The sequence below is a fragment of the Colossoma macropomum genome, unplaced genomic scaffold, assembly GCF_904425465.1.
Source record: "Colossoma macropomum unplaced genomic scaffold, Colossoma_macropomum, whole genome shotgun sequence".
NCBI lineage: Eukaryota > Metazoa > Chordata > Actinopteri > Characiformes > Serrasalmidae > Colossoma > Colossoma macropomum.
In genome coordinates, this window is record NW_023494808.1 from 5,004,538 (window position 1) to 5,024,554 (window position 20,017).

Here is a 20,017-nt window from a genome sequence, read left to right on the forward strand (position 1 = left end):
CAGATGTAAAATGTATGCAAATGGTAAAACACATCCTACCACCTCTTTGCAGCTCTCTCTGTCTGACTCTCTCACTTTCTCCTTCACTCTTTTGGCATTGAGACAAGCCTGCATATATATATTTTTTTTTTTCCCAAGAGCCTTTTAATGCTTACCTATATAGACTTATACACACACAACTGGGTGGGTGTGCCAAATAGCCCAGGGTTATTATACCTCCTGTTGGCAGTCTCTATTCCCACACCTAAATTGATTCATGCATGCTGGCAGGTCTGGTTTCGATTCGTCAGAGACACAGAAACTTGTATTCACCTTCGGTTTCATTTCGGTGAGTCAGGATCTGTTGAACAGGATCATCAGCAGACATTTGCATGTAAGGTTTCAGCCCTGTAGGGAAGCAGGCGTGATTTCTATCCATCCCAGTTTCAGTTGTGTGAAAGTAGTTAAGATAGTAGGTTAGGCTGTTAAGTTGTGACTGGACAGCAACAGATACCACATAGAAACAGCCAGACATTCTGGACAACAACAATGGCATCATCCCTGACTGCACTGGAAAAAGACCTCACATGTGCAATTTGCCAGGAAATTTATAAAGAACCTTTGATTCTACTTTGCAGTCATAGTTTCTGCAGGGCATGTCTAAAGGAGAACTGGAGGGAGCGAGGCGCAAGAGAATGTCCTTCCTGCAGGAAGAGGTCCTTCTTTGAGAACCCACCGGTCAACCAAGCCTTGAAGAGAGCTTGCGAATCTTTTATTCAGGAGAGAAACTGCAGCTTGTCGGCTAAATCTCAGGGTGTGCTCTGCTCCGAGCACAATGAGAAAGTGCATCTGTTCTGTTTGGACGATCATCGATTGCTGTGTGCAAGCTGTGTGTCCCAACAACACCGGAATCACAACTTCTGTTCCATCTCTAGAGCCGCCTTTGAGTTCAAGGTAAAAGCATCTTTCGGAAGAGTTTTAATGGTGTAAAATGTTGTTCTGCTTATTTAGGTCCGCACACTGATGAAGACTTTTTTAAGTGCTTGCGTACTGAATTTCTTATGGTCTATAAATTGTGTCCAGAGATGATCAGAAAATCTGCTCAATTTGGGGTGAACACCTTATGCCACCATAAACGCACTGTGACGATGTCTACTTTGTGACAGGACCAACTTTAAGGTCTTGCTAAAGTTGATCACGTTTTTTTCTGTCTTCTTTATATTGTAAATGCAATTTAGTTATGAGGTGAGTTCAGCTGTACTCCAGCAGATGGACTGAAAACCTAGGGCCATATTACAGAAACTTCTTAAGTCTGAAATTGTATCTGCTTAGTCTCTATGACAACTTCAGTATGGACTGAATTTAGGACAGTAGCTATTACAGAATAATAGTTCCTAACTTCATAATCTCATCATTAACTCCAGATAAGAAAACAGTATCACACAAACATCCTAACTAGATTAAACCTCCTAAACACTGTCCTAACTTTAGGATAAACCTCAACAGGGTCCTCACTTCTGTTTAATCATCCGTTTCTATGGTTTTTAAGCAGCTGCGTCAGGCGGCATAATTCACTAGTGGCATAATGACATCATTTATCAACACTGAAAATGGTGCTTTGACTTGTGAGGTTTTTTTTTTTGAACAGCATCTTGAACAGCGTTTTAAAAATCGATCTTGATCTCCACAATCCCTCTTATTACCTTTGTGTGTTAATGTTAATGTTAGTGTTGATGATGAAAAATGATGGTGGTGAATAATGAGGAGACAGAGCTGAACATATGTCTGTTTATTAAGAGGAGTAATGTTAGCCTTCTTAGCTAAAGCGCTTGGGAAATGAAACTGAAACCAGGGAGCAGCGACGCTCTGATAAACAATACGAAGTGCTGAAACAATATTCTTAACTTTCAGTTTATCATTCTCTAGTTTTGTTTTATACATTATTGACAGTAGCTAATGTTAGCTGCCTGGCTAACTAGCATGAATATTTTGATTACGTGTTTACATTTCAGCTATGTGCATATGGTCAGTTGCTAGGTAACAGACATGACAGTTGGTTGTCGACTTCAGTCGAGGACGATAAGATTTCTTAACTGGAGATAAGATGATAAGATAAGATTCCTAAATTAAGATCAGTTTTCGCTTCTGTAATATGAATTTGTGAAAAATCTTATCTTGACCTGTCATATCTTAAGACAAAACAAAAAGATAGGAAGTTTTTGCAATACGGCCCCAGGACTATTCAAGTTAGGGCTTCAGTTTGTGCCATAAATGCAAAACCCTTGGGCAAAATCAAGAAAAAGTCCTCCTAATGCTTAATTTATGTTAGCGCTAAGCTAACATCCGGTTGACATGGATATTTTTGACTGTTCTAGATTAAATATGGGAATTGAAGCTCATAAAAGACATTTTATATATTTAATTTGAAGCTTGTAACAGACATTAACATATTGTAGCATCCCTCGCTATTAAAAGAGTCACAGGTTTCGCACGAGTCTTGGTGCTTTATTAACCAGATGTTGTTGGCCACAGCTGTGCTATACATAAGCAGAGTTGTCTCTAACATTTCACTCAGCTCTTGGCTGACTCTCAGTTCCTTCTGTTCTATCACATATCCCCCAGGGAAAACTAGCCCTGCCTTCACAATAAGAGTCCTGTTTAGACTAACCTGTAAATAAATGCTAAAGAACCAATAACTTAATTTCAATAACAAACAGTTCAAAAGCATTTCTTAAACACGCTACAATATATTTTGCCTTCCATGTCGCAGTGCTGGAGTGACTCTTTCAGTAAAGAGCCCTGGTGTAGAGCTGCCACCGCTGTTTTCCATTTTTAACAAATAACTGAAACACACAGGGCCTTCTGTTCAGGTCCTGAAGGCCTAGCCAATGAGAGAGCTGTACCTAGATACCAAAGGAAAGATAGTCCTGACAGGGCAACTTTCCTTTGGCTGTTTCAAGATTTTTTTCTTTTTCAACCAAACAATGAACTTAACAGCTTAACAATGAAATAGGATTATTACTACAATACAATAGCACTTTTCTCAATGTCCTACTCTTAGAAATATTTTGAAACAACCAAATTCATGACTGAGGTACACTGTCTTCAGGTATAGCATAGTAACACCATGGTGTAATAGATAGCACCATCCTGCTCTATTTGCCTGACTAACTGACTGTCTATGATCCTGGGAGTCTGCAGGGATGACAGCCTGCTGGCCAAAATAAGAAATAAGAGCTGAGCCAAACCCATAGGTAGTGCAAATAAGGTTTTCCATTCTTCATTTGTTTAATTCTGGTCAAAGTGGCCATTAATTACGTTATTCATTTTGATGAGATTTTACTAAAGAGACTATATATAAGATAAGCCTATATGCAAGAGCTAGTAAACCACCACCACTGTCCCCATCAGATAAACAGCACTTCAATCAAGCTGCTTCAGACCTGAAAAAAAATATACAGGCGTTTCTGTCCATCCTTCCACTGTGAGAAGACAACTGAATGCTATAGTTCCACCCAGACCATCATTGAATATGTTTAGGATTACTTGTCAGAAACTTTTTTAAGCTATATAATTATTTGCTTGTATTTAATGGCCATATTAACTGGACATTAATTAAGGTTTGTCTCTGACTTTTGCACAGTACTGTACATGTCACTCTTCAGAGTGTTTCATGGAAATAGATGGCAATAAATAAAAGGTGCCACTTTTCAGTGTCTTTATTTGGAGGACTGTGTGTTATGAATGTAATGTAAATGTTCTTTATTCAACAGGAACAGCTCAAACCCCCCCTGAAGCTGCTGAAGGATAAACGCTCATCCTTTTCTTCAGCAAGAATGTTCTGTAACACCATGGCTTCACAAATCCAGGTCGGTGCCCCAAGACTAAACTAAAGTTTCCTTTCAGTCATAGATCAAGGCTTTTTATTAGACTAAAAAGACTACAATAGCACTTTTAATGTAAACTGTTCATCTGAAGCTTGAAATCTGTCATGAACATTATTCAAAATACTTTACTTCTGTGCCTTTCTTTCAATAAATGAATATATACTTACATACATATACACATACATACATAAATAAATATCTAAATACATACATTAATAAATAAAACATAGCCTATGACCCCACCCTGGTCACCATATGTACTCTTAGAAGTCAAGGTCATATATCAAGGCAAAACAATGCTAGTTAAACAAAGCCAGAGCCACCAGTTATTCGCTGTTTTATTTGTGTTTCTGTTCTGTAATGTGTTTACGTCATCTTCTAAAACTACAGTTCTCAGTGTGCAAAGGATGGATTTTTGCCCTAATTACAAATAACAAACCAGATCTGTTCCTCTTTCTCCCAGACTCAGGCCCAGCAGACAGAGAAGCAGATAAAAGAGGAGTTTGAAATGCTTCATCAGTTCCTCCGAGAAGAAGAGGAGGCCATGATCACTGCCCTGAAGGAGGAAGAAGAGGAGAAGACCAAGAAGACGAAGGAGAAAATTACAGAATTTGATAAAATATTGTCTCGTATTGTTGGCAAGATAAAAAGCATTGAGGATTATATTAGAGGTGATGAGCATTTTTTCCTTAAGGTAAGAGTTTTACTTTGCGAGTAGGCTTATTACACGTTATCCGATATCAAAGTGAGGGATGTTGAGTTGTTTTGTAATAAAAATTGTTTTTTTTTTTGTTTTTTTTTATTTTAGAATCTTAATGATGCTGAAAAAAGGTACATTTACTTTACTTGGAAAGTGATATGTTGTAATACAATCTGAATAATAATGTAATTAATAGTCTATTAATAATCCAGTACAATATCTGAATTTATTTGGATTACTTTTTGATTATTTCTGATATTTTATATTTCAAGGACAATACCATATAATGATACACTATAATTGCCAATTCACAGACTATTTTGTCAAATGATCTGCCTTGAGATGTGATTCTCTTAGGGGTATTAATTTTACTTTAACTTCATGCAGTCTTTTTAGAATAATCTACAGCTCATCAATCTAAACACGTAACACAACAGCTAACCTATTTATTTATTTAGTATATCATTAATTCTACAACTTCCAACCAATTATCTGTATTTTCTAAAACTTGTAAAGTTGCACAGGATTAGTATATTGAAATCATTTTAAACACTTATCAGCTACTATACTGGGTTTGCATTAACGAAAACTTTGTTTCCACACTTGTAAATACTTGGCCTCATTCTCCAATATCTGATGTTTTCTTAAATGTGTTCTTGAGAAACGTCCCAAGAAAAAGACTACGTCAGATAAACCACGCAATTGTTCTCACATTTGTGCTCTTGAGTGTGTGTAGATTCTGTTCTTACCTAAGAACAAATCCCACATAAGAAAAACATTGGTGAATGTCAGAATTTTCATGAAAACTGCTCATGTGGGATTTAAGAAGATATTTCTTCTTAAGGACGGTTGGTGAATGAGGCCCAATGATTCTAAACTATTGAGCGGTGGTGTACATAATCCAGATTACAGATACTACCCAGCAGTAGTAGTGATTACAGCCCACTAATGATTGCGCATGTGCTTGTATAGTGCTCAGTGTCCAGCAGTGGATCCAGAGCTGTATTCAGGAGCTCTGATTGATGTAGCCAAACACTTGGGGAACCTGAGATACAGAGCCTGGAAGAAGATGAAGGACATCTGTCCTTACTGTGAGTAACTCCGTTCTAGGCATCTTCCAAACTGGCATGGTGGTAGGACTCTTCCTAAGTTAACTATAGTAATCATGCATAGCTAATACATCTAGCTAGGTTAATGAAATGGACTTGGGATGGTTATGGTGTTGGTGATCAACATATTCTGGAATGTCAAACACATAGAGTAAGTTGTCCACATTGATATCTATGAGCCCATGTCAGTAACATAACATTTTTTTATGAAGTTCCAGTGACTTTGGACCCAAATACTGCAAAAAGTTCTGCTACGCTGTCTGAGGATCTGAGCAGTGTTTCATTAGGAGGCTCAGGGAGGAACCTGCCAAACAACCCTGAGAGGTTTAGCATGTACAACATGGTTCTGGGATCTGAAGGCCTCACCTCAGGATCGCACAGCTGGGAGGTGGACGTGGGCCAGAGTGAGCACTGGATTATAGGAGTGGCCAAGCAGTCGGTCAGAAGGAAGGAAAGGTTTACAGTAGGGCCATTAGATGGAGTCTGGGCCATAAGTCTGCAAAATGGATCATACTCCTGGTCTTTATACACCGGGAAGCCGCAGAGAGTCCGAGTGGAAGTGAAACTGGGAGAAGGGGCAAGTGATGTTCACTAACCCTGACAACAACAAAGTGTTGCACACTTACGTCCACAAGTTCACAGAGACAGTATATCCATTTTTCTGTACGACCAGCAGATCTCCACTGAGGATTTTACCATACGAGGTCACTGTGACTGTGGAAAAGCACAAAGCTGTGGCTTGTCCTATCACTACTAGGCTGCGGCAAATGATGATATGATGTTACAAATGAAGGAATTGTATTGATGATTAATTTTAAGCATTAAAACATTAATGGTCTTTGACGTACATGCACACTCTTGGTTTTGAAAATAATATTTGTACTTATTTCACAGTCATATTTACAATGTTTTATTACTCTCATAACAAAAAACAGAATTACATGCACATTTACATACAGGAAACATGTTCATGTTATCATCAGCAACCCATCCACTGTTGTGTCAATAATTGATTAATTCATGCATACATTCATTCACCTTATCTTAATAAAAAAACATTTTAAACAAAATCATGTGTCTCTGTTATTGGCAACTCTGCATTTAGTACTTTGTGCAACCTCCCTTTGCCAGCAATGAGTCTATAATGCTTTACTAAGATTACAGAAGACAGCACAGGATCTGAGACCACCCCTCAGTACAGAATCTCTCCAGATCCTCCAGGAACCTCAGTCCTCTCTTTTAAACTCTTCTCTTTATCTCATCCCACAGGTTTTCCATTTGGTTCAGGTCAGGGGTTTGGGATGGCCATGTTTCTATATGTAGTTATGTTATAACTGGAGTTTGGGGGAGGAACATGATTTGAACCCCTCCTTCTTTCAGTCTAACGCCCTATAAATTCACATCCTCACCTTCCGTTCTCATCCCCACCACCATTCCATCTCATCCCTGTTTCTCAGTCCTACACCAGCCCTAGTACAGCTATGAAGGTGTCCAGTCCTGCCCAGAGCTCCAGCCCAAGCTGTCAGAGATCTCCCCCTCCCTCAATCAATCTTCCCTCATACTACCACCACCATGTTGAAGGCATGATCTGAACTCACGAAGGTCAGCTTGAATCTGTGGTCACTGAACCATTTTGTGCAGAGTTTGTGTAAATGTACTCGGTTTAAAATTTTGGGCAGAGGCAGATTTTCGTTTAAAAATCTTCTGGTAACATGCATCCTAACATGGTTCTCACAGTGTTTAGAGGAAAAACTGCCTCAAAACATCACAGATCCTCCACCACACGTAACAATAAAGATGACCCATCCTTCTTTTTATGCCAGGGCCACTCGGAGTATTTGTTGACAAGAAGCTCTATTGTTATCTCATCTGACCAAAAACAAGGTTACATTCAGAGTTCCTGCAACTCCACGTGCTTATGTTTGCAGTTTAATGAAAGACAAGCCTTACTTCTGCTGTACTTTCCAAATAGTTTGTTTGACGTCAAACAATTTTGGTGGAAAATCTAATGAGAAATCCCAATAAAAGTTCAATTTAAAAGCAATATACAGTCATATCATGTATAGTGGAGTAGCTGGGAGAAATCAAAAAGCTGAACACTACATAGACATCCAATTACAATATTATAGTGATTTAGTGTCTTGTAACAAATTGCTTACACTCAAGTACACTACTGCAAATCACATACAGATTTATGGAGCCACTTCAAGGGATGAATAAATTTAATATTACAAGCAAAGAGTAAACCAAATTAAGCAAAAAAGCACTTCACTAACTTGCAAGCGCCATCAGGGTAAATTAAACTTAACACACTGAGGTGTGACAAAGTTTTAGTAGGCAGCAGTCATTAACAGGAGTGTAACAGTTGCTTAGAAAATGCAAATTAACAGAAAAATTATTTATTTTCAAATACTGAAATCCTGTTCAAATTATGGAAACATTTAATCTAGTACAGTTACAGATACTAAATACAGACGCTAATTGTTATAGGGGCCTGTATGTTATATATTGTGTGCTGTTAATATTATAATATAATCTAAATATAATCTGCTTCTAATACCTTTTAGAGTGATCATATTTGTGCAAGACTGAATAGTCGCACAGAGAAGGGTTTATCTTAGGCACATGGGTGTAATGTTGGAGTACAACAGGCAGGGGTTAAAACACAAGCAGGCAACATCAGAGGCAGATCCATGTTCACAAAACCAGGAGAAAAAGTGAGTCAAAGACTGGACAATACAAGGAAAAACCATGGCTTAGTACTCAATAAGAAACACAGAGACTTTGCAACCTAAGAAGCAAAACGAAGGGGTTTATGTAGGAATAGTTCTAGTAGTTAATGATGTTCAGGTCTGTGCACTACTGTGCAGGTCCAGGGGGGCTATTTTGTGACAATGGATTTTTCTCTTCCTCCCTCTCCTTCCTCTCTCTCCATTTTAGCTTTTAGTTTGAAATTTTAGGCACTTGATACAATTTAATACCTGTCTTAAAAAAATTAAAACAGAAAACAGTGAAGTACTTGTAAAAAGCATGTGACTGTTAAATATGATTGTATTTTTAAAGTCTTTGCCTCTTGAGCAAGAAAGGAACTTTAATGTTGTAACAAAGGTTTGATTTGGTTATGCATAATTATTGTAGTTGAGGGAAATGGCTTTGGAAACTCCTTTGCATAGTTCACACTGAGAGTTGTATTTATATTGATGCCATTTAGCATATGCTCTCATAAAGGATGACTTACAAAAGTGTCTTGGATCATGGCTTAAGCTAGTGCAAACAGGCTTTAGTCAGCAACTATACTCATGCACCCTCATTCATCACCTCCCTAAGTGTTGAAGTGCAAAGACACTGTCTGCATATGAAGCTGCAAGGACATGCCCTTTTAATCATTTTCTCAGTGCAATACCTATGTACATGACCTGTAAAACCAGTGTAACCTGTAAATGAAAATGTAAACACAGAGTCTAAAATAACAGAAGATCTTCATATGTTTACTTCAGATTCTACATCACTACTATTACATCACTATTCTACTTCAGTTTACAATCTTGCTCTTGCTTTTTCTTTAAGCATTACTGCTTTGTAGCTGTATAAATGTTACAGAAAGAAAAAAAAACATTATTACTTGGTAACTTTCAGGTGTGCGCTGCCTCTTAACCACACCAGATTTACTCTCAGATAATTTGCATGTGTGGTTTCGATTCTGGAAAGTGACCAGTTTTACGAGTTTCGTTGTGGATAAGTAGCTTCAGACAAACAACTTCAGTCATCAAATGGCCAGGAACAGTCACAATGGCCTTATCTCTGACTTCACTAGAAAAGGACTTGACATGTGAAATTTGTAAGGGCATCTGTAAGGAACCTTTGCTCTTTCATTGCACCCATAAATTCTGCAAGGTTTGTCTAGAGAAACACTGGGCAGAGAGTGGAGCGGGAAAATGTTCCAGATTCCAGGTCCTCTCCTAAAAAAAAACCACCCATCAATCGAGCACTGCAAAAAATCTGCAACTATTATCTTCAGGAAAAGACTCGCAGAGCTTTGCTGGAGTCTCAGGGTTTGCTGTGTCCTCAACATGCAGAGAGACAGAGTTTCTTCTGTGTGGATGATAAGAAGCTGGTTTGTGGGGAGTGTGTGTCTCAGGAACATCAGATGCACAACCTCTGTTCCATCAAGAAGGCTGTCAGTGATCGAAAGGTGAAGTAACTCTACTGAATGGGGTCTTCTTTACTTGCTACAGTTTATTGACTTAGAGTGTCTGTCTTAGGAAACATTTGATTGCCTACTGAGTGGACAGCTGACCACTATCTAAATATTTTTCTGTCTGAACATATTAGCTTTTCTATCCAGAGTCATGATCCTGAACAAGCTCCTTCCTGTTTTAATTTTTCACAATAAGGAAACATCTCAGGAGCTGTCTTAGGATTCCAGCTGTTTATCACTTGTTCACACATAATATTATCTAAGAAAAAATGTTTTTGTGTGTATAATTTGAAACATAATTTCCAGGACCGGCTCCAGGCCCCGTTGAAGGCACTTAAGGAAAAAGAAATAACGGTCTCCTCCACAATGTCAGAGTTACGTAAAACATCCACTGAAATCCAGGTATGTGTACCAAATCACTCTCTCACACATAGATTTATCTGACAGTCTTGGCCACCAAAGGGAGACAAAGAGTAGCTACTCAATAATTACAGGTAAGCAGAGGCTTTCTCCCTACCTCTACTTAAAAGCTCTCCTACAGTCTGATGTTCAGTCTTTTTATTTTAGGCTGTGGTTACCAGACTGGCCAGTAATTTGGTGAAGGCCTCTGAGTTTACTCCTGGGTCTTCATGCTTCTCATTTTCTCTAGATTCAATCCTGCTGAGCTTTTTTTTTATCAATGAATCTCCTAGTTTCTGCCAAAGGGGAAAAAAAAACCTGCATTCGAGTGTCCCCTCTAGCTCTCTAGTGAGCCAGTCAGGGTTTCCACCTGACTTTCCTTAGTTTACAAGTTTTCAGTTTTCCAAGTTCGAAAATGAAAGACAAGCAGTCTGAGTTTCTCTTTCTGTTTCTCCAGTATGAGATTGTATTTTTCTCTACATTCTTAGTTTGTTAATTTGTCACCACTCTGTTAACTAGGGCACTTCCCACCCTTATCTGATCCCAAGCCTGAGACTCACCGGTTTGACACTGGTTTTCCAGCTAGGTGTTTGAATCCATTGGGTTTTCCTTACTTTCCTTACCAGTTGGGAGAGCGGTTTCCAAGCTTTCCTTTGCAAGAGAAAGAACAGAAAATATGTTTGCTATTATCTCTTTAAACTCGAGAATAGCCCTGTGCTTGGGCCCTTCTCTCATCCACGTTAGTTGCTTACTAGGTTAATGTTGGTTCTCCCATTAAATGAGACCTGGGTTCAGTTCTACCTTGGAGTGAGTCACACAATTCAATTCAAGCATCTATGTTTTCAGTTCAAATGTATGTCCTTTTCACAGTCTCAGGTCAAGCAGACAGAGGATCAGATAAAGGAGGAATTTAAGAATCTTCACCATTTCCTCCAAGAGGAGGAGAAGGCCAGGATCATTGCACTGAAGGAGGATGAGAAAGAGAAGAGCTGGAAGATAACAGAGAAGATTAGCAACTTGACTGCATTACAACTTAAACTCTCTACCAGAATCAACACAATAGAAAAATTCCTGACGAGTGATGATGCTTCTTTTCTAGAGGTAAGCAGTCTTTTTGCACAGTTGTCTTCAAAACCATCTGCTCAGAGGATACAAAGCCTAATGGTATTGTTTGCAATCTATTTTTAGAATTTCGAAGAGGAAGAGAAGAGGTAAATTTCAAATGATCTTGTTCTGTAAAATCTATAAAACTGGGGTGTGAAACATATGGCTTGTGGGCTATAACCAGTATTAATGTGGTCCTTATTCAGCCTGCCAAATAAATTAAAATCATCCTGTGGACTATAATTGACTTTTTGCGAAATAATGATTGAAATTACACTCAACCAATCATTGCTTAGCAACTGTCTCAAAGCACTACTTCTTCCAACAAGTGAATGAAAAATCCTCAAAACAAACCTGCAGTGAGAGTGGTGGTTGTGGTGGTAATTTAGTCATAATCATTAGGCTATTAGAAGTGAAAAGGTGTCACTGAAAAAAAATATATATAATTTAGACACACACTATCATGAGCATCTACACTGTTAGAAATAAAGGTTCTGTTCAGGTACATTTTTCATTCTTCAAGGTACAAACAATGTAAATGTTCCCTCAAAGGTACAACAGTGGTTGGAAGGTCCAGTTGTGAGCCTTAAATAGGTTTTTCCAGGTGAAAAGTTCATATTTGTACCTTTTCATAACCAAATGTTTCAAAAACACAACAGTAAAATAAAAAGCCTGGAGACGAGACGGGGTGTGTGGAGTCAGTACAACTTAGAAAATATAATTTTAATAGATTATGGTACAGTTATGTTTCCTGACTAAAGGTACTGAGATGTTCCCCTAGAGGGTACCACCTAGGGGTGGGAATCTCTAGGCACCTCACAATTCGATTAGATTATGATTCAGAGGCTGCGATGCGATTATAAAACGATTATTGATGCATCTTTTTTTATACGGCATTTCTATTTTCTCACTGTGTGAGAACTTGGTCCCTTTAAAGCAAAGTATTTGTAATGATCCATAATGAATTTACTTCGCTGTGTCAGTAATAGCACGAAAGCCCTGTTTTGCAACAACTGAGAACTGCAGGTCACATAGCAACAATGCGTTACTCGCATTTATAAGCACTCAGTTGGTTTCCTGGCAAGTTAAATCTGCGACGAGAGACTGTCAAACGCTAAAAAGTTGCGAAGATGAAGTCGCTTCTCTTTCACATTTTCCCGGTCCACCTTAAATGGTGCCGCATTTACATTACATTACATTATACTCAAACAGACAGTTACTATCATAACTGTCTGTTTGAATATAAATATTAGTGTGCTTATATATGTAAACTCATTTATATCTTCAGATTCTTAAGTACTCCATCTCTAGGAACCTATGGAGTAGACAATGTCTTGCACAAGTTGTTTATGGCAACAGATGGGCTACAGTCTTCAGCAAGGTACTCTCTGTTTTTATTTTCTTTAGGAATTTTTGCTTCCCAATATTACTTTCCTCATTAAGCATTTAGGACCACTGCTATTTGACAAGGGCCTTTTGTTGTAAGTGCTGTAAAAATCTAATAGAATTGAACAGAATTTGTGTGCATATTCCAGGGCTCAGTACACAGTGCCAGATCCAGAGTTGGAGTCAGGGGACTTGGTTGATGTGGCTACACATGTGGGGAACCTGAGATACAGCGTGTGGGAGAAGATGAAGGACATCTGTCCTTACTGTGAGTATTTATAGGTATTATTCTTCAACTCTAAATTCAAATCTGGTCCATGAACTGAAGTTTTTCTAACATGAATCCATGGCTTTGAAGTTCCAGTGACTTTGGACCCCAACTCTGCAAGCAATATCCTCACCTTGTCTGAAGACCAAGTTTCCGAATAACCCAAAGAGGTTTCCTGTTCACCCTTTTGTCCTGGGCTCGGAGGGGTTTGACTCTGCAACACACAGCTGGGAAGTAGAGGTTGGGAACAGTGCTAATTGGATGATAGGGGTAGCAAAGGAGTCTGTCAAGAGAAAGGAAAAAATAGAGAGCAGTCCTGAGAACGGAATATGGATGATTCGGAAATAACAAATATTGAGATACAAGGCTTTTGCATGACAGTGATGATTTGTTCTTTTTTTTAGCAAATAGATTTTTGAAGGTTAATGTTGTAAATCTATGATTCTTTTTTTTTAATATTGTACAAACAGACATGACATAACTCATGTTTACAATAAATGTCAGTAAAAAATGTATCTGTCTTGACACTCTCTTAAATCTGGGCATGTTGCACCTTGTACTTCCTCTATTAACACAGAAACCACAACACAAAGCTGCATATGCAGTAAAAATTATAACCCTTTCAATTTATTTCTGTCTTTGATCTATTTGTATCCCAGAAGATAGAAAATGACTCTTTTTTCCACAAAGCAGGTAAATAAACTAAAAGATGAAATATTTATTTCATTTAATCAATTACTTCTTTTATTAATTAATATTTCATGCTTTACATGTTTTCAATCATTTAAAACAAATATGACTGCTGATAAATGTATAAAGTGTGTTATATGCTCATCCTAAACAACTTCATAACTTTAGATGAGTTCAAATATTAGAGTCCAGAATGATGAACAGAGTAGCAGAAGATTCCAAACAATGGATAATATAAAAGTACATATATACATATTGTCGCTGTCCAAAGAAAAACAAGTATCTCCAAAAAGGTAACTTTACAGGAGAGGGCAAAAACATTCTTTACTTTCAATGTAAGTTAATGGAAAGAGATTTTATTCTAAGCAGTTTGGAGCATTTCTATTGGTCTAACCATCGTAAAATTTTTATACAGTGTAAAGGAAAGCTGCTGAGCTCAAATGAGGCAGAAAAGTAAAAATAATAAAGCAACTGCCTGAATATGGAGCTTAAGGATATGACCTTCTTCCCTTAAGACCAGTGTATTAAACTGGTCTTAAACCAGTGTGTGTACCTGTATGTGACAATGCAAACATGAAGTCCAAAAATAGCAGAAAGTCTATCATGACTCATAAGGTCAACTTACAGTTGAGGCCAAGAGTTAATGTGAAAGTATAGGTGAAAGACATTCGCATTAACTTTTTCAATGTTTTTAAACAATGCAGTGTCTGTGTGGAACTAAGATTTTAATATTTGCATACAATTGTTTGTTCATATTTTCATGGTACCTTCAGTTGTTTGGAAATTCCTCCTAAGGATGAACCAGACTTGTGGAGGCTCAAACTTGTTTTTACTCCTTCAATATAGCCATAGGTGCACTCTCATATAACTCCTAATTATGACAATTAACCAATCAGAAGATTCTCAAAGTCATTACATCCTTTTCTTGAAGCTTCCAGACTGTTCAAAGAGACATTTAGTACAGTGTATGTAAACTGTCTCTAATCAATTGTCTTCAAATAACCTCTGATGTGAACCAAGTAGATGTCCTAATTGACTTACCAATAGAAATTTATTATCCTTGACCTTTTCAGCTCTCTATTTTTGTTCAGCTGTTTACTTCAGATTCTAACTATTTTTCTTAACTAAGATTATTGTCTCTCAGTTTACATTCTCACTGAGCATCACTGCTTTATAGATGCATAAAATGAGGCAGGGAAAAATATACTATTACCAAGTAACCTTTGACTCAAATCCTACCCACACCCTGATTTTCTCTGAAATGATTTGCATGTGTGGTTTCAGTTCTGTCAGGTGGTTTACCTGTTCTATCAGTTTCAGTCAGGCTAAGTAGCTTCAGTTGAACAGCTTATTCCATCACAGACAGGCAGGTAGGCAAAGTCACAATGGCATCATCTCTGACTTCACTGGAAGATGACCTTACATGTACAATTTGCCAGGACATCTATAAGGAACCTTTGCTCCTTCTTTGCACCCACAGTTTCTGCAGGTTTTGTCTGGAGAGACACTGGGCAGAGCATGGAGCAAGAGAATGTCCTCTTTGCAGGAAGAGGTCCTCTCTGGAAAATCCATCCATCAACCGAGCTCTGGAAAGTGCCTGTGAGTCTTTCTGTCAGGAGAAGAATCGCAGAAATTCAGCCCAGTCTAGGGGTCTGCTGTGTCCACAACATGATGAGAAATTGCATCTCTTCTGTGTGGATGATCAGAAGCTGGTCTGTGTGGAGTGTGTGTCTCAGGAACATCAGATGCACAAACTCTCAGTCTTCCAGCATTACATAAACGAGGATCCCCTGGTGCATAACATTAGATCAGATCACAATAGATGGTTTTTGACAACAAACACCAGAGCCCTAGACAATTTATTCGGATACATAATATCACCGACTTCATCAAGTACCAGCAGAAATAAAATCTAAACCTGACTGCCTCAGCCAGGAAGCTTAAGGTGGGCCATAGTTTGGATCTTCCAGCAGGACAATGATCCAAAGCACGCCTCAAAATCAACACAAAAATTGTTCACTGAGCACAGAATCAAGGTTTTGCCATGGCCACCCCAGTCCCCTGACCTAAACCCCATTGAAAACCATTGGGATGAGCTGAAGAGGACCTCAGAATCTGCAGAGGTTCTGTATGGAGGAATGGTCTCAGATCCTTAGCCATGTGTTCTCCAGTCTTATTAAGCATTAAAGGAGAAGACTCAGGGCTGTTGTCAGGTGTAATACCTGCTTTCGCCACCAGAGGTCAGCCTCACCTGAATACTGACGTACTTTCTAGTTTCACTCTGACCCCTCTCACCTGCAGCTCATTTACCTACCTATATAAGGACCATCAGTAACACTGGCCCACTGTGAAGTATTGCCAGTTTATCTGCATACCAAGCCTTGTTTCTTCTAGACTGTTGGTGATTTTGGATTACCTTGACCCTTTTCTGAACTCTTGGACTCTACTTTTGATCTCCCCTTTTGGTGCTTCTGCTATTTTGTGAACTTTTCTGGTTTTTGACTTTTGGACTGTTTTTGGCTCTGATTCTGTCTTTGTGTGTTTGAGTAAATGGGTAACATGGATTCCAATCTGCCTGGAGAGTCTTTCTTACAGCTGTTATCTTTGCACACAAAGTATTAAATGAGGGGTGTCAACAATTGTGAAACATAGATTTGAGAAAAACAGTTGTTTCCTGACAAGTTTTTCATTGTACTTTAAATAAAGGTAAGATTTTTGTTAATATTTTGAATGAAAGATCAAAAGGATCAGCAATAAAGGATGTTTCTTTTCCTTTGACTTTTCCTTCTTTACACAAGTTATGCATTATCTTATATCTAATCTTCTCACAAATATCTCTTGAAAAATGAAAAATTTGTCCTTGAGGGATAATTTGACTGGAAAGTAAATAAATAAAGGCTGGTCTTACTTGCACAGTACTTTATAGCAGGTATTTTGAACAGTAATGTTTCATTGTTTTACATTTGAAAGTAAATATAATTTCCAGGAACAACTCCGGGCCTCGTTGGAAGCACTAAAGAAAAATGAAACAGAGCTCTCCACCACAAGGTCAGAGTTCCTTAAAATATCTGCAAAAATCCAGGTATGTGTACCAAATTACTCACTCACACCAAGATTTAGCAAACAGTTCAATTCTGTTAAGTCTGAAACTATTCAGTTCAAGCAGTTCAATACAAACCTCAACGTTTTCAGTTCAGAGGAAAGAAATTAGGGCTTTATTTCCTTTTCCCAGTCTCAGACCCTGCAGACAGAGCAGCAGATAGAGAAGGAGTTTGAAAAGCTTCATCAGTTCCTCAGAGAAGAGGAAGAGGCCAGGATCACTGCCCTGAGGGAGGAAGAGAAGGAGAAGAAAAAGAAGACAAAGGAGAAGATGGACACATTGAACACACTGATGTTCACTCTCATTAGCAAGATAAATAGAATTAACCTTTACTTGATGAGTGAAGATGTTTTCTTCCTACAGGTAAGCAGGTTTTTGGCAACAGTTGTCTTCTGAAACATCTGCTCATGGATTAAGAAGCATAATACTGTTGTTTTTAATCTATTCTCAGAATCCGAAGAATGCAGAGAAGAGGTCAATTTCAAATGATTTAAATTATTATATTAGATTGTGTTTATATTCTACTAATAATTATTACAATTATTACTATACATAGATTATATTATACAAATCACTATGCTGCATATTCAGCAGTGCCCCAGATTATTAAAAGACTTTTGATTTCTGTAAATCCTGTCCTTGTCTCTGCTGCCTATGACTTTACTATCTACTGCTTCCCAAAGGATAATGTATTTGCCTTCTAATTCTGGCTTTATCTCTATATTTATCCTCCTTAAGGATTTGTTTTTTGCTAGTATTTCCTTCCTCATTAAGTATTTAGGTCTGGATCTCTGAAAAGCTGCTTTGAGATAGGATCTCTTGTAAAAAGCTACATCGTTCAAATTGTTTTCTCTGTGTTTGGGTGCACATTTCAGTACACAGTACACTACGTCAGACACAAATCTGCATTCAGGAGCTCTGATTGATGTGGCAAAACATTTGGGAAATCTGAAGTACAGAGTGTGGGAGAAGATGAAGGACATCTGTCCTTACTGTGAGCATTTGAAGGCACTAATCTTTATCCCTAAATTCATTAATGGTCTTTTTATTGAAGTTTTTATTTAATATAAAACCATGGATTTGAAGGTCCAGTGATTTTGGACCCCAACTCTGCAAGAAATATCCTCACCTTGTCTGAAGACCTGAGTATGGTAACCCATGGCCAGCCACAAGACCTTCTGAATAACCCAGAGAAGTTTTCTGTTCACCCCTTAGTCCTGGGCTCGGAGGGGTTTGACTCTGGAACACACAGCTGGGAAGTAGAGGTTGGAAACAGTGAAAACTGGATTATAGGTGTAGCAAAGGAGTCTATCAAGAGAAAGGAAACACTACAAAACAGGTTTGAGAATGGAATGTGGGTGATTCATTTTTGTAACAGTAAATATTCATTTAAAGTTTTAAACCCTTCCATCAGATATCAAAGAATCACAGTGCAGCTTGATTGGTTTGCAGGGCAAGTATGATTTTATAATTCTGACAACAATCAGCTATTACATTCATTCACTAGCATATTCAGAGAGAAGATTTACCCATTGTTCAATACATTAAACAGTAGTTTTTTGAAAATTCTGCCAGCTGAAGTTTCAATTAAGAACTCAGATGTTTGTAACCCAACATTTTCTACTGGTTTGTTACTTTGACCTGTTTCTACTGGTTTTAGTTTTGGATCACTCCTCCTCCACTAGACCACACCCCTGCCTGCTAGCCATGGAAGCATGACAGTACAGAAGAGTGGAACATTTCCAACTCTAACACCAATCAGCTGTTAGAAATGTAAAAAAAAACATTTTATGTCATGTATGACTTTTATTTTATGTGCACATTTTCTTAGGTAGAATTCTATGAGCAAATTGTTATGTAAAGGGTACAGCTGTAATTCTTTTATTCAACACTGTACAAACAGATGTGACATAACTCACTCGTACAATAAATGTCAGTAAATCATCTCATCTGTGTTCAGTCTTGTTTGGTTGAGTGTTTAAATAGCGCCAGTGTAACTTAAACCACAAGGAACATAGTGTAACGTCTACTCAACACACACACACTCACACACACACACACACACACTCACACATTCACTGTGTATTTTAGACCAGTCTTATTTCCAGACACATTACCACGTGTGTGAAATAACTCTTAAATCTGGGCATGTTGCACCTTGTACTTCCCACATTAACACAGAAACCACAACACAGAGCTGTACATGCATTAATAATAATAATGTCACTTTCAAAAATCAATCAGTTTTCCACTTCAGTTCGCCTTTCTTTGATCTATTTATAATCTAGAAGATAGAAAATGATTAAAATGTCTCTGTTTTTCCACAATGCAGGTAAATAAACTAATAGATGACATACTATGAATTGCTGAATTAAATACTTATTTACATCATTCCATTTAATCCATTACTTCATTTATTAATTACATATTTTATGCTTCACATGTTTTCAGTCGCCCTGCGATGGACTGGCGACCTGTCCAGGGTGTATCCTGCCTTCCGCCCAATGACAGCTGGGATAGGTTCCGGCACCCCACCGCGACCCAGAAGGATAAGCGGTTTAGATGATGTGTGTATGTATGTATGTAAGTTTTCAGTCATATAAAACCAAGCTAGTTGCTGATAAGTGCATAAAGGGTATTATATGGTCACCTGAACAACTTGACAGGTTTAGATGAGTTTAAATATTAGAGCTTTAGGAGATTCTAAAATAACTGAAAAAGCTGTATAGCGTTAAGAAGTAGGTAATAATAAAATTAATATCCAGAATGCCTCAGATAACTTTACAAAAAGATATTACCACACATAATTACAGTATAATTTCACAATAATTCTTGACATATTGAATAAAATTTCTTAAACTACGTTTGGGTGAATATGTTGTAATATTTAAATATGTATGAATTATTACAGTATATACATTTTTTAATTATCACATATATGATTGCTTTTGAACTTTTAAACTTTTGACTGTATTTATAAACTCTACACAAAAATTGATTGAAGCCTTTAACCTTTTAAATAAAAGCATTGGTATTAGTGGAATTAATTAAGTCTTGACCGGTAATGAATTCATAAATGAAACCCTTAATATTTATATTGAATATCATCCACTATTTCATTTAATAATGAAATAGTTCATGCTTTCTATGCTATATGGCTTATACACTAATAAATATGCATTGCTTCTGTTTGCTAC

General features: G+C 37.7%; 3 pseudogenes; all 3 read left to right on the forward strand.

Annotated features, from left to right (window-relative positions):
- The first annotated feature begins 392 nt into the window (after positions 1-392).
- LOC118797771 lies at positions 393-13,543 on the forward strand (annotated as a pseudogene).
- On the forward strand, positions 4,580-6,612 carry LOC118798390 (annotated as a pseudogene).
- A 1,562-nt stretch (positions 13,544-15,105) lies between the features above and the next one.
- LOC118797772 lies at positions 15,106-18,539 on the forward strand (annotated as a pseudogene).
- The last annotated feature ends 1,478 nt before the right edge of the window (positions 18,540-20,017 follow it).